Genomic DNA, 12,657 nt, shown 5'->3' on the forward strand with positions numbered 1-12,657 from the left:
TTATTTTAGCTTCTTAGATACTCTTAGATTTAGTAATTTGAGGATAGATGTTCTTGTGGTGATGACTTCCAGATTTTGGGAATAATAAGTATTAAATTTTAGAAGTTATTTATTGGTTATATTAATGAGTTTTAAGTCTTCCGCATTATATTCTGTTTATTATGGTTGAAATATTGGTAAGAAATTGGGATTAGATTGGTTGGTTCGCTCACATAGGAGAATAAATGTGGGTGCCACTCGCGGCTCGTTTTGGGTCGTGACATTGGTACAGTGATGATCGCCTAAAGTTACATAACTTGAGCATGGTTAAGGACAAAGCAAGAAGGCGATGAAATGGGTCGACGAGCCCGACTTATTGCGCCAAATATCACTTCATAACATATTTTTGGCAATTAAAAATACATTTTCAAGCATTGTGTTTAGGGATCGAATTTTATTTTTTGAACACTCATTAGAATTTTTAAAGTTTGAACCCTAAGTACTGAGACTAAGTCTTCCTTTATCTCTGAAGAACTTTAGTTTTCCTTTTTTGAGAAATTGAAAGTGGGTATTTGAGATTCTTTAATTTGGACCATAGTAAAGATGAAAGTATCTTACCCAGTTGATGGAAACACAATTTGATAATGAATTCTATCTTTTTATGATGTCTAGATAAAACTCCAATTCTTGGGGTGTGATTATGTGATTGTGGGTTGATTTAGCTTGTGGCTATTGCAAATTTATAGTTTAAATATTGTTTAAAAGTAATTTCAATTAGAAATTGTGGTTCAATTTAAAGAACTATAGTTGCTAATGTAGTTCTACCTTCGTGTTTTTAGCTTGTTCTAGAGAGGTTTTAAAACCAATATTACTGAATTGATGGTTTTTGAGTATTGGGTTGACATGGGTTCAGCCCGAGAGAGTGAATCCTAAACCCTTTTTCACACATTCAGCTCCATAGAGTAAATGGACTAAAGCGCAGGTTGTTCTTATTTGCATGCTTGTTGGCGAGAGAAACCAACTTGATTCAAGGTAAATTGTTTGAGAGAAAGTTTATCCCCACTAAAGTCTAGCTTATTCACCGATTTACAACTATTTACTAACAGTTGCAATCACCCTTGTCTATCTTAGCTTATTATCCAATCACATCTCAAGAACGTGTTCCATTATTGTTATTTTTGTTTTATTTGTTGTTGTTGTAGCTGATAGTTAAAATTAAAACCCCTATTATTTGACAGTCGTGTCAACCCCTTAACTTGAATCATGTTTTTATTTGAAAATGTCTATTTCTATGGCCGACTTGAACATATTCGTACTTTCTTATTGATTCTCAAACACGTATCACTCCCAGTGTGATTCGACCCCGACTCATTCAGTTGGGTTATATTATTGACTAATGATCGTTGACACTTAAAATTGGATGAAGTGATAGACACGTGAAATCATAAAACTACAAAAAAAACTACCAAAAAGTAATAGCTTGTGTTGATTTTTTTGTCATATCGACAAAAAATCAACACAGACCAGTCGGTCGCTTTTGTCCTCGACATTTTTTTAAAAAACAACAGACTGCATTGCCATAAAGTGACAGACAGTGTAATTTTTCATGGTATATTTTTTTAAAAAAAGTGACACACTCCGTCACTTTTCTTGATTTTTATTCTTTTTAAAATGTAGAAAAGCGACGGAGTAAGTGATGCAGTTCATTTCATATCTCAATTTTTTATTTTTTAAAATGCACAAAAATGACAGACAAAGGGTCCTAGTGTGTCACTTTTCTGGATTTATATTTTTCTTGAATGTAGAAAAGCGATAGACTAAAGGATCTTGTTTGCTACTTTGACATTTTTCTTTTCAAAAAAATGATAAAAAGTGACGATGAAAATCACCCGATCCGACACTTCTTTTGCAACATATTTGACAGCAAAATTGACAGTTTTTACCGCCCACCCGCAAATAAAATAAACATTAATTTAGCTCACTCATATACATCAAACATGAAACATGACACACAAAATATATAACAACAAAATTCATTGAACATTTAGAAATACTTAAATTACAAATTATTAGAGATTTATAAGTATTTCAAAAATAGTTTGAAAGTTTAGAATATTCATAAATTAAAGAAAAACAAGGTAAGGGTTGGACTATTCATCCTCATCACTGTTGTTGGTGCCCTCAGTAGGAGATGATGTCACAGATTGAAAAGTGAGGTTGAAAACTTGCTATTTGATTTGTTCAACGGTGTTATTTATGCTTTTTTGTGTCAATTCTTGTCTATGTTTTGTAATTTGGTCCGACATAACAGCTATCTAAACCCTGTCAAGTACCTCGATTTGACGTGATAATTCAATACCTTTTAGAGCTTACTGGAGTCATCGCACATCATTATGAGAGTCTTGACTATAGATTTTTTTCCTTGTGCATCTTCCCTACCACTTTTCCAATTCAAATTTAAGTGAACTCTTCAGGAGTGATGGACTGAATTACATGTATTCTCATGCATGTACGCTGATACTTTCCCTCTTATTAAAAATAAAAATTATCATCAATATATATATATATATATATATATATATATATAGAGAGAGAGAGAGAGAGAGAGAGATATTCACTATTTATCTTAAATAACTTGCATAAGATCGTCGATCCTTTACTCCATCCACACATCCAGATTCGATTCATTATGTTTCTTCATCACATGAATCTCTTTGAAACTTCAGGTTCGAGGAGACTACGTCCATTTTTTTCTATAAATATATATATAATTTTAGATGATATTAAAGAAATAATATTAACTACTTACTTATTTAAAAGTTTGAATTAGAACTTACGAACTCTTATTATCATTCCAGCACTCTTTGCACCTTTGGTGTGCAAAAAGATACCCTTAAGATCGACTTATCCTTTTCTTGGCTTGTTCAGACGACTTGTTGAATTCATCTGTTTTTCAATATCAGTGCAATTATTCAAAAACATGAGGCAATATCCAACTTTCAACTTTGACATTATCTCGGACTTTCTTTAGCCAGTTAGACAGTCTCGCAGATGCCTTCCTCTCGAATGTGATTGCAATGACCATATTTTTCTTTAGCTTCCAAGTGCACATACTTTGAAACCAAATAAGTAGTGTTAGATAATTAATAAAGTAAAATATACTAAAAATGCTAAACTTAACTAAAGATATATAACTAAACATATACACACACACACACACACACACACATATATATATATGTATGTATGTATGTATATATACACACACACACACATAGTCCTATGTAAAAAGCCTATTAACACTCTCTTGTGGAGCCCTGACAAAACCCTTTCGGGAGGATGTCACCTGCAAGACACAAAATAAATATATTCTTTCATGATAAAATATTAATGTAGAAGAAATAAAAAATATATAATAGATAACAAAACAAACTTACGATGATCAATCTGACTCAATCATGACTCTATAAATATTGTCCCTCTGTCCAGGTGCTGGCTCAAGCATCTTATCGGGTGTAGAAACAAATGAAGGTGGAGGTGATACTCCATGATGCACATAATGCTGAGTAAATGGAGGAGTAACAACCATATAATCTGAATCACTAGTGAAATCTCTAATCCCCATGGAAGATCAGTGAGGAGATGTACCTGTGGGAGATGGATAGAGAAATGGAGCCTAAACGTTATTTGCCGATACGGGTCATGCTCTACGAATAGCCTCTGTAGGTGGGATATAATAGTGATATGGATCTAAGGACTATGAAGTATAGGAAGCATCATGTGGTTGACAGTACTGAGTATGATATGCTTAGGGATCCATAGTCTGAAATGAAACAACATAAAAATGTGTATCAGTATTACGCGACTCCAGAATAGAAGAAAGAAAATATACTCAACATATATATGCCTCATAGACTTCTTTATTTTAGAATTATTAGGTTGGATAGCCTCAAGATGATCACGAGATATACCGTCATCACAACCTAATGACATATGTATGTAAAGAAAATTGATTTTTATTTCAATGTTAACTCATAACACTATTGAAATGGTTGAATTCATTACATTTGATTCTTTAGAAAGATAAATATTTATTTTTTCCACTATTATTTGTAGGTTTTTTTTTTTGCTAAATGGGAGTCGAATTGAAATACATTCTTATTATAAAGTGTATTTCATTTCTCATATTTTATGAAACTTATTCATTTACTGTAAGTCATAGTCATTTATTTATTTATTGCAATTCCTATTTGCTATTTTGGTGATTTCTTTTTACTCTGTTAAAATTCCAGTGAAGATGATTAAAATTTATCTTCTGTTTTGTCGCTTACTACAAATTTTTTTCATATAATTTTTGGGGAAATTGCTTGTGTGTTCTGCTATATTTGATAGCACACAACAACAATTATGTGATGACTTATACGAACCCAATCATGAAGTTTGTTAAAAGAACCAAACAAATTGATCTCTTTCTTTCCAGGGTTAGTATTTATTTTGATTGGCTTTTTCTTAGGTACAAATAATTTGTATCTTATTGCGAGATATAAATTATGTGTACCTAAGAAAAAACAATCAAAATAGTATAGACACAATTGATCCACTTCTTTTGTCGCATGTTAAGTAATTTGTCATATTCCTCCGTCTCTTCTTTTTTGGCATGATAAGAGATCAAGTTTATTTGAAACAAACAAATGCCCAAAATGCACTATAACAAAAGTAATTTTTTTATCGACAATAAATACGCTCATTAATGAAGAGTGCTAGAGCTTTTACTGACATTAATTAATTTTCATTAAATTCAATGTTTCTATAAACATTAGGGATTGCCTCTAAAACACATATTTAGCGATAATTAATCTATTAATTGTGGTTAAAAATCATTTTTAATGTAGTGATAACTCTTTATTTTGATAAAGTTTTTTTTATTTTTAATTTATAAAGAAAATAACAACTCTTTCTTTTGGATTATTTAAATTAAATTTGTGAACTTTAAACTTGGATACAACCCAAATAGACAATATTTTTGAAAATGATGTTAAGCAACATGTCTTTTTCTTCTTGACTACTAGGAAAGTAAGGTTGTCTTTATTATTATTTGAGTCAATTTGTGAGTTCAAGTACTCATATATCGTGAGATTTTAATATGTTAAATGTCAAAATATTAGTTTAGAATATCCAACTGTGAATAGTTCCATTCATATTTGACCTACTTCTTGGTTGATAATTGCATTAATATAACTGCATACTATAACCATGACAATAACTATGGTTGAATTCCAAATAAGTTGGGGCCCTCAGGAATATTAATGACTATTCTGATATAATGAGGAAAAACGTTTGTCATACTAATAATTTTTGGGTCATCTTGAAAATATATATGATACATCATACTAAAAAAAACTGATTGATGGAGGTTCCTAAGAAAGGAGCTAAAGGTCTTTGAGTTTAGTTAAATATATCCTTGTATGGATGTGATGTTGTACTTTACTTGGGAGTAGTGTTGTTCAAGGCTTTTGGTCTCTTTTTCAAAGTCTAATGTTGTTCTTTATAACTTTTTGGAATTTAGCGAATTTCATTAATTCTGACCAATTATTCTATGAATATTTTCTTAGACTTTTTTCTTATACTTAAAATCTCTCTGTGACTCATAATTTTTATATAACAAAAATAAAAATTATAAAATATAGAACTTTAAGATTTCGGAGGAACGCTATGACTTAAGATAAAAAATTCTTGAAAATGTAGTGTATGTATGAATATTACTGAATGATCATATGTAAGATTAATAAATTAGTGCAATCCTGTGCGAAGCACGGATAATTTACCTAGTTCATGAATAATTCAAAATTTCTAAATTAAGTTCACAACCTAAGTTCAAATAAATCCTACCATTCAAGATTTCTATACTTTAATTAGCTTAATTAGTTCATAAGGACCACAATTCAACAAGATTTCAAGTTCAAAGTTTTAAGTTCAAGTTATAATTAAGTTCTAAGTTGTAATTACAAGTTTTAATTAAGTACAAAGTTCATGACATTCAAGTTGAATTTTTCTAAGTTAAAGTTCAAAAATTCCAAATTTCTAGTATAATTTAAGTTCAAAAATTCTAACATTCAAGTATCTAAAGTTCAAGTTCGTGATAGCATGAAATTCTAAGTTCTAATTAGTTAGTTCTAAAGTCTAAACTTCAACATATACACAAACCAGAAAACTTCTAAGTTCAACTTCAAAAATCCTACAATTCATATTAATTTTGAATATGTAATTTCTAATTAGTTTTAAGTTCTAATTCTTTCTATAAACTTAACAAATCATACAATCCAATATTTTTTAAAGTTCAACTTTCAAGTATTTCTGCATTCAAGTATTTCTAACTTCTAACTTCTAATAACTTCATAGTTCTAACTTCTAAACTAAAAAATACTTCAAAGATTTCTAATTCATAATCTAATTTAAAAAAATCTCAATACAAACTAAAGTCCTAAAATCAAATTTATAAATGTATTCCCTAATTCACAATCAAATACACAAACTAACTATGTTAATAATAAAGATTCAACAAACCAAATAGAATAAACTAACTAACAAACTCAAATTGGAAATAAAATAACCATAAACTTAATTTAATGAGAAGAGAGAGGCTACAAGGGCAGCAAGGCTACGGTGCAGTAGAGAAGTCCGCTGCGGAGGGGTGATGACAATTCCACGACCAGCAAGGGTGGGGGCGTCCAGTGGTGGAAGTCTAGTGAGGAGAAGAGATAAAGAGGGAAAGGGTACAAATGAAAAAAAACTTGATCTAGTCTTCCAAATATTTCAATGAAAGCGACGGATATCGTTGCTTAGTCCGTCCTTTTTGTGGTCAAAATATTGGTTAATTTTTTTTAAAAAACGACGGACTGAACGACAATGTCCATCGCTTTGTTAAAATGTTTGACTAATATTTTGATCAAAATTGAGACGGACTAAGTTACGTCATCCGTCGCTTATATATAAAATTTTAAAAAATTAGAATTAATTAAAACGAGGATGACATCGTAATAACAATGTATTAAATTAAAAGTGAGCACGACGTCCCTGTCTCTCTCTCTCTCTCTATATATATATATATATATATAGAGAGAGAGAGAGAGAGAAAGAGAGAGCAATAATTTGCCAAAATAAATGACGAACTTAGAGTCAGTGCCTATCATTTTAATTAAAAATAAAGAAAATGATAGATATTGTCATAATGACATTGTTTTTTTCAGAGCGACGTCGCTCGTCATTTTCCTTTCTGTCATTTAACCAATTTTTTAGTAGTGTATATCGAGGAAAAAATAATTATCCGCATTATCTGCAACGAACAACAATACTCAGTCATATTTATCTTTAAAATATCTCATTGATAACTATGACTTTTTTCATTTGCACAAAAAGTAACTGAAGCTACCATATATCTACCCTTTCAATGCAAAATATAATTGTTGTTGGGAAAACACGGATAAACACAAAAATATATATGGTAAAAGTAATGGAAATAAAATGGGAAAATAATGACACCAAGAATTTTACGTGGAAACCCTTCTAAATAAGGGAAAAATCACGGGCCAAGAGGAGCAACTAATATCACTATAGTAAGAAATTTTACACTGTGTAGTCACGAATACAATACTTAATGTGACTACTATACACTCAAAAGGAACAACACTCTTTTTCTTCACCTTACTAAAATATCGCTCACACTCTATTTTTCTTCACAGACTATTTTTCTTGTATAGTCTATGGAATACCTCACTTTGCTCTCAAAATGGTTTTTTCTCTCTAACTTGGTGTGTTCTAAAAATGAGCAAGAATGCTCGATTTATAGAAGGATAAAATGAAGCCTATGTCACTAATGACATAGGTAAATATAACAAAGTGAAAAAAGGTTGCAAATCTTACCAATTTGTCAACCACCGAATCTTTTATTTTCAACTCTAATTACTATGTTATACTTGTAGCAATTGAATAGCAAAAGTTGACCTAAAATATGGGATGGACTCAACAAATCTCCCCCTCCAGTCCAATTCACTGGAAGGAGGTATCTTCATCTTCTTTAGAGAGAGCTCATACCTACAAGTTCTTTGCATAACTCGAACTTGTCTTTCGGTATCATCTTGGTCAGCATATCTGCAGGATTTTCAGTTGTGTGAATCTTTTTGACGTGAAATGATTCACACTCCACTTCCTCACGAATCCAATGATATCTGATGTCAATGTGTTTCTGTTCTTGCATGATACATGGAGTTCTTGCTCAAGTCTATTGCACTCTGGCTGTCATAATAGATAATATACTCCATCTGATTAAAACCAAGCTCTTGAAGAAATCGCTTTAGCCATACCATCTCCTTGCCGACTTCAGTAGCCGCAATATACTCAACTTTAGTTGTAGATAGTGCAACACACTTCTGCAACTTCGACTTCCATGATATAGCTCCCCTTGAAAAAGTAAAGATAAATATCCAATAGTGGATTTTCTGCTATCAAGGTCACCTGCCATATCAGTGTTTGTATACCCTTTCAAGATTGGATTTGATACTTCAAAACACAAGCACTCATCTGAGCTTCCTCTAAGATACCTAAGTATCCACTTCACAACTTCCCAATGTTCTTTTTCTGGATTGTCGAGAAATCTGCTCACAACACCAATGCGTGAGCAATATCAGATCTAGTGCATACCATTGCATACATTAGACTTCCACAACGGAGGAATATGGAACTTTTGTCATGCTCTCTTTTTCCTCCTTAGCTGTAGGATACATCTTTTTGCTCAACTTCATATGACCAGCAAGAGGTGTACTAACAGTCTTAGCATTCTTCATATTAAAGCACTCCAGTACATGTTCAATGTACTTCTTCTGGGACAAATAAATCTTCCTTTCATCTTTGAGACGAGTAATTCTCATGCCCAAAATTTGTTTGGCATGTCCCAAGTCTTTTATAGAAAAAGACTTACACAACTCTTTCTTCAGCTCGTCAATCTTGGAAGTATTTTTGCCCACAATCAACATATCATCCAAATACAGCAAAAGGATGATAAAATCATTGTTTGAAATTTTTTTTGTATAGATACACAATGATCTAAAGAAGACTTCTTATAACCTTGCTCCCCCATGACAGATTCAAACTTCTTGTACCACTGTCTCGGAGTTTGTTTTAGGTTATAAAGACTCTTTTTGAGTTTCCACACAAAATTTTCTTTACCTTCTATTTTGAAACCCTTAGGTTGTTCCATATAAATCTTTTCTTCTAGGTCACCGTGAAGAAAAGTCGTTTTCACAACCATTTGCTCAATTTCTAAATTAAGACTAGCAGCCAAACCTAGAGCTGTGCAAATCGAGGACATTTTCACAACAGGAGAAAATATTTTGTCAAAGTCAATACCCTTCCTTTGACCAAATCCCTTAACACCCAATCTAGCTTTGTACCTGGGCTTCAAGTTGTGTTCTTCAACTTTAACTTTGAACACCCACTTGTTTTTCAAAGTTCTCATGCCCTTAGGCAATTTTACCAACTCATAAGTGTGGTTCTCATGCAGAGACTTCATCTCATCTTGGATGGCTTCAATCCATTGATCCTTGTGCTCATCTTCCATGCCATCCTCATAACATTCAAGTTCTCCCTCGTCAGTGAGTAACACATACTCATTGGATGAATAACGGGAGGAAGGAAACTGTTGTTTATGGACCTCCAAAGAAGAATATTTAATTCGTCCACAACTTCTTGAGAAACAAGATCATCAATAACAATATCATTGTTATTATCAACATCAACATGTTGATTCGATACATGATTATGGGCGTCAATATGATTATCAAGCCCAACAACATCATGCACACTTGTGTGAGGAACTCCATCATGATGAACTATATCATCAAAACTTGAAGATTCTACCTTCTCCGCTCTGTCAATATATTCAATTTTTGATTCTCCATGAAAATAATATCACGGCTTCTCACTAGTTTCTTTTCAATTGGATCATATAGCCTATAACCAAATTCATCTAGGCCATATGCAATGAAGATGTATTGCCTTGTCTTGACATCTAACTTTGACCTCTCATCTTTCGGCACATGTACAAAAGCTTTGCAACCAAATAATCTCAAATGGTCATAGGAAACATCCTTTCCATACCAAACTATTTGGTACATCACTTTGCAAAGCAACTGCAGGAGATAGATTAGTAACATGTGCAGCGGTCAATAAAGCCTCACCCCAAAATGATTTTGGTAACTTTGCTTCAGAAAACAAACATATAACTCTTTCCATCAAGGTCATGTTCATCCTCTCAGCCAAAACATTGAGCTGAGGAGTCTTTGGAGGAGTCTTCTTGTGTCTAATACCTTGATGCTTGAAGTATTCGTCAAATGGTTCACAATATTCACCACCATTATCAATACAAATGTATTTCAGTTTCTTTCCAGTTTCTCTTTCAACTGAAGCCTGAAACTGCTTGAAGACACCTAACACTTGGTCTTTAGTCTTCAAGACATATACCCAAAGTTTTCTCGAGCAATCATCAATGAAAGTGACAAAGTAGAGTGCACCACCCAATGTCTTTGTCTTTATTAGACCACATAAATCAGAGTACACCAACTCAAGCAACTCTATCTTTCTCGAAGGAGGGGAGGACTTAAAGGAAACTCTATTTTGTTTACCAGCCAAGCAGTGCTCATACTTTTCTAATTTAGCACTTTTGAAATTTGACAAAAATTTCTTGTTGGCTAGAACATTAAGTCTTTTCTGGCTGATGTGGCTAAGTCTCTTGTGCCATAATGTTGAGGAGTCACCGCTCTCGATCGTATTAACCATATCAACACAAGCAGAGGTCGTAGTCCAGTATAGACCACGACGTTTGTTACCACGATCCACAACCAAGGAACCCTTAATAAGCTTCCATTTTCCATCACCGTTGATACTAACATATCCTTCATCATCTAAAACACCAACATAAACTAGGTGTAGACGAACATTAGGAGAATGTTTCACATTGTTCAAAACTAGTTTAGTTCTAATAGTAGTTTGCGAACAAATTGTACCAATATCAATCACCTTAGAAATAGTCTCATTACCCATACTCAAGGTTCCAAAATCACCAGGAGTATAGGAAGAGAAAAAATTCTTCCTTGATGTCACATAAGATGCGGCACCAGTGTCCATAACCCAGCTTGACTCATCACAAGCAATGTTTATCATATCCGCATGAAAAACGGTAACAAGATCTTTGGTGGCGACAGTGGCTATGCATTTTTCATTGCCATCTTCCTTAGTTTCCTCTTTATTTTTGTTGTCCTTCTTCAATTCCTCTTTATTTTTGTTGTCCCTCTTTAACTTCCTGCAGAACTTCTTTGTGTGCCCTTTCATCCCACAATGATAGCACTCAATATCCTTAAGGTTGCCTCTCGATTTGCTCTTGTTTTGTTCTCTATACTGATAACCACGAGTTTTGTTTCTCCCCCTGGGGCCAGTTATCAGGACATCCGACGAAGAATAACGTTGAGTTTTTCTTCACATCTCTTCGTTCAAGACACTACTTTTGTTCATAGATATTACACCATCCGGAGCAGAATTTAATATAATGAAGTTCTAAATGTTTCCTAAGAGTCTGGTAGGGAACCAAGTAAAAGTAAGCCTTGAATTTCTTCATCAAAGTTGATGCCCATAGAACATAATTAATTCATGATTCCCTGAAAATTATTCAGATGGTCTGTCATCGGAGAACCATCATGGTAATTTAAACTCAACATCTCCTTTATTAAGAACGTATTGTTATTGCCAATCGTTCGAGCATACAAACTTTTAAGATGCTCCCATAGGGTTCGAGCATGTGTCTCCCCAGAAGTATGGTTCAACACATTATCGTCAACCCATCGCCTAATGAATCCACAAACCTGTCTATGTTCATCTATTTTGTTATCAGGCTTTACAGTGGTAAATACTGGTTTGTAAAAATTCTTAACATAAAGCATATCTTTCATTTTCCCTTCCAAATGACATTATTAATACCATTTGAAGTAATCATTCTACTTGTGTTGATTTCCATCCTTTTCTCCAAAAATATTGTTATCGCAAATCAAAGTAAATCTTTTCTGCTGTGAAAGTTCAGACTGCGCTACAACCATAGAGCATATTCAGATAGAACATCAGCTCTGATACCAGTTTGGTGGGAAAACACGGATAAACACAAAAATATATATGGTAAAAGTAATGGGAATAAAATGGGAAAATAATGACACCAAGAATTTTACGTGGAAACCTTTCTAAATAAGGAAAAAGCCACGGGCCAAGAGGAGCAACTAATATCACTATTGTAAGAAATTTTACACTGTTTAGTCATGAATACAATACTCAAAATGACTACTACACTCCAAAGGAACAACACTCTTTCGGTTTCCACCTTACTAAAATATCGCTCACACTCTATTTTTCTTCATTGACTATTTTTCTTGTATAGTCTATAGAATACCTCACTTTGCTCTCAAAATAATTTTTTCTCTCTAACTTGGTGTGTTCTACAAATGAGCAAGAATTCTCTATTTATAGAAGAATAAAATCATGCCTATGTCACTAATGACATAGGTAAATATAACAAAGTCAAAAAAGGTTGGAAATCTTACCAATTTGCCAACCACCAAATCTTTTATTTTCAACTCTAATTAC

This window comes from Solanum pennellii, chromosome 10 (genome assembly GCF_001406875.1).
Source record: "Solanum pennellii chromosome 10, SPENNV200".
NCBI lineage: Eukaryota > Viridiplantae > Streptophyta > Magnoliopsida > Solanales > Solanaceae > Solanum > Solanum pennellii.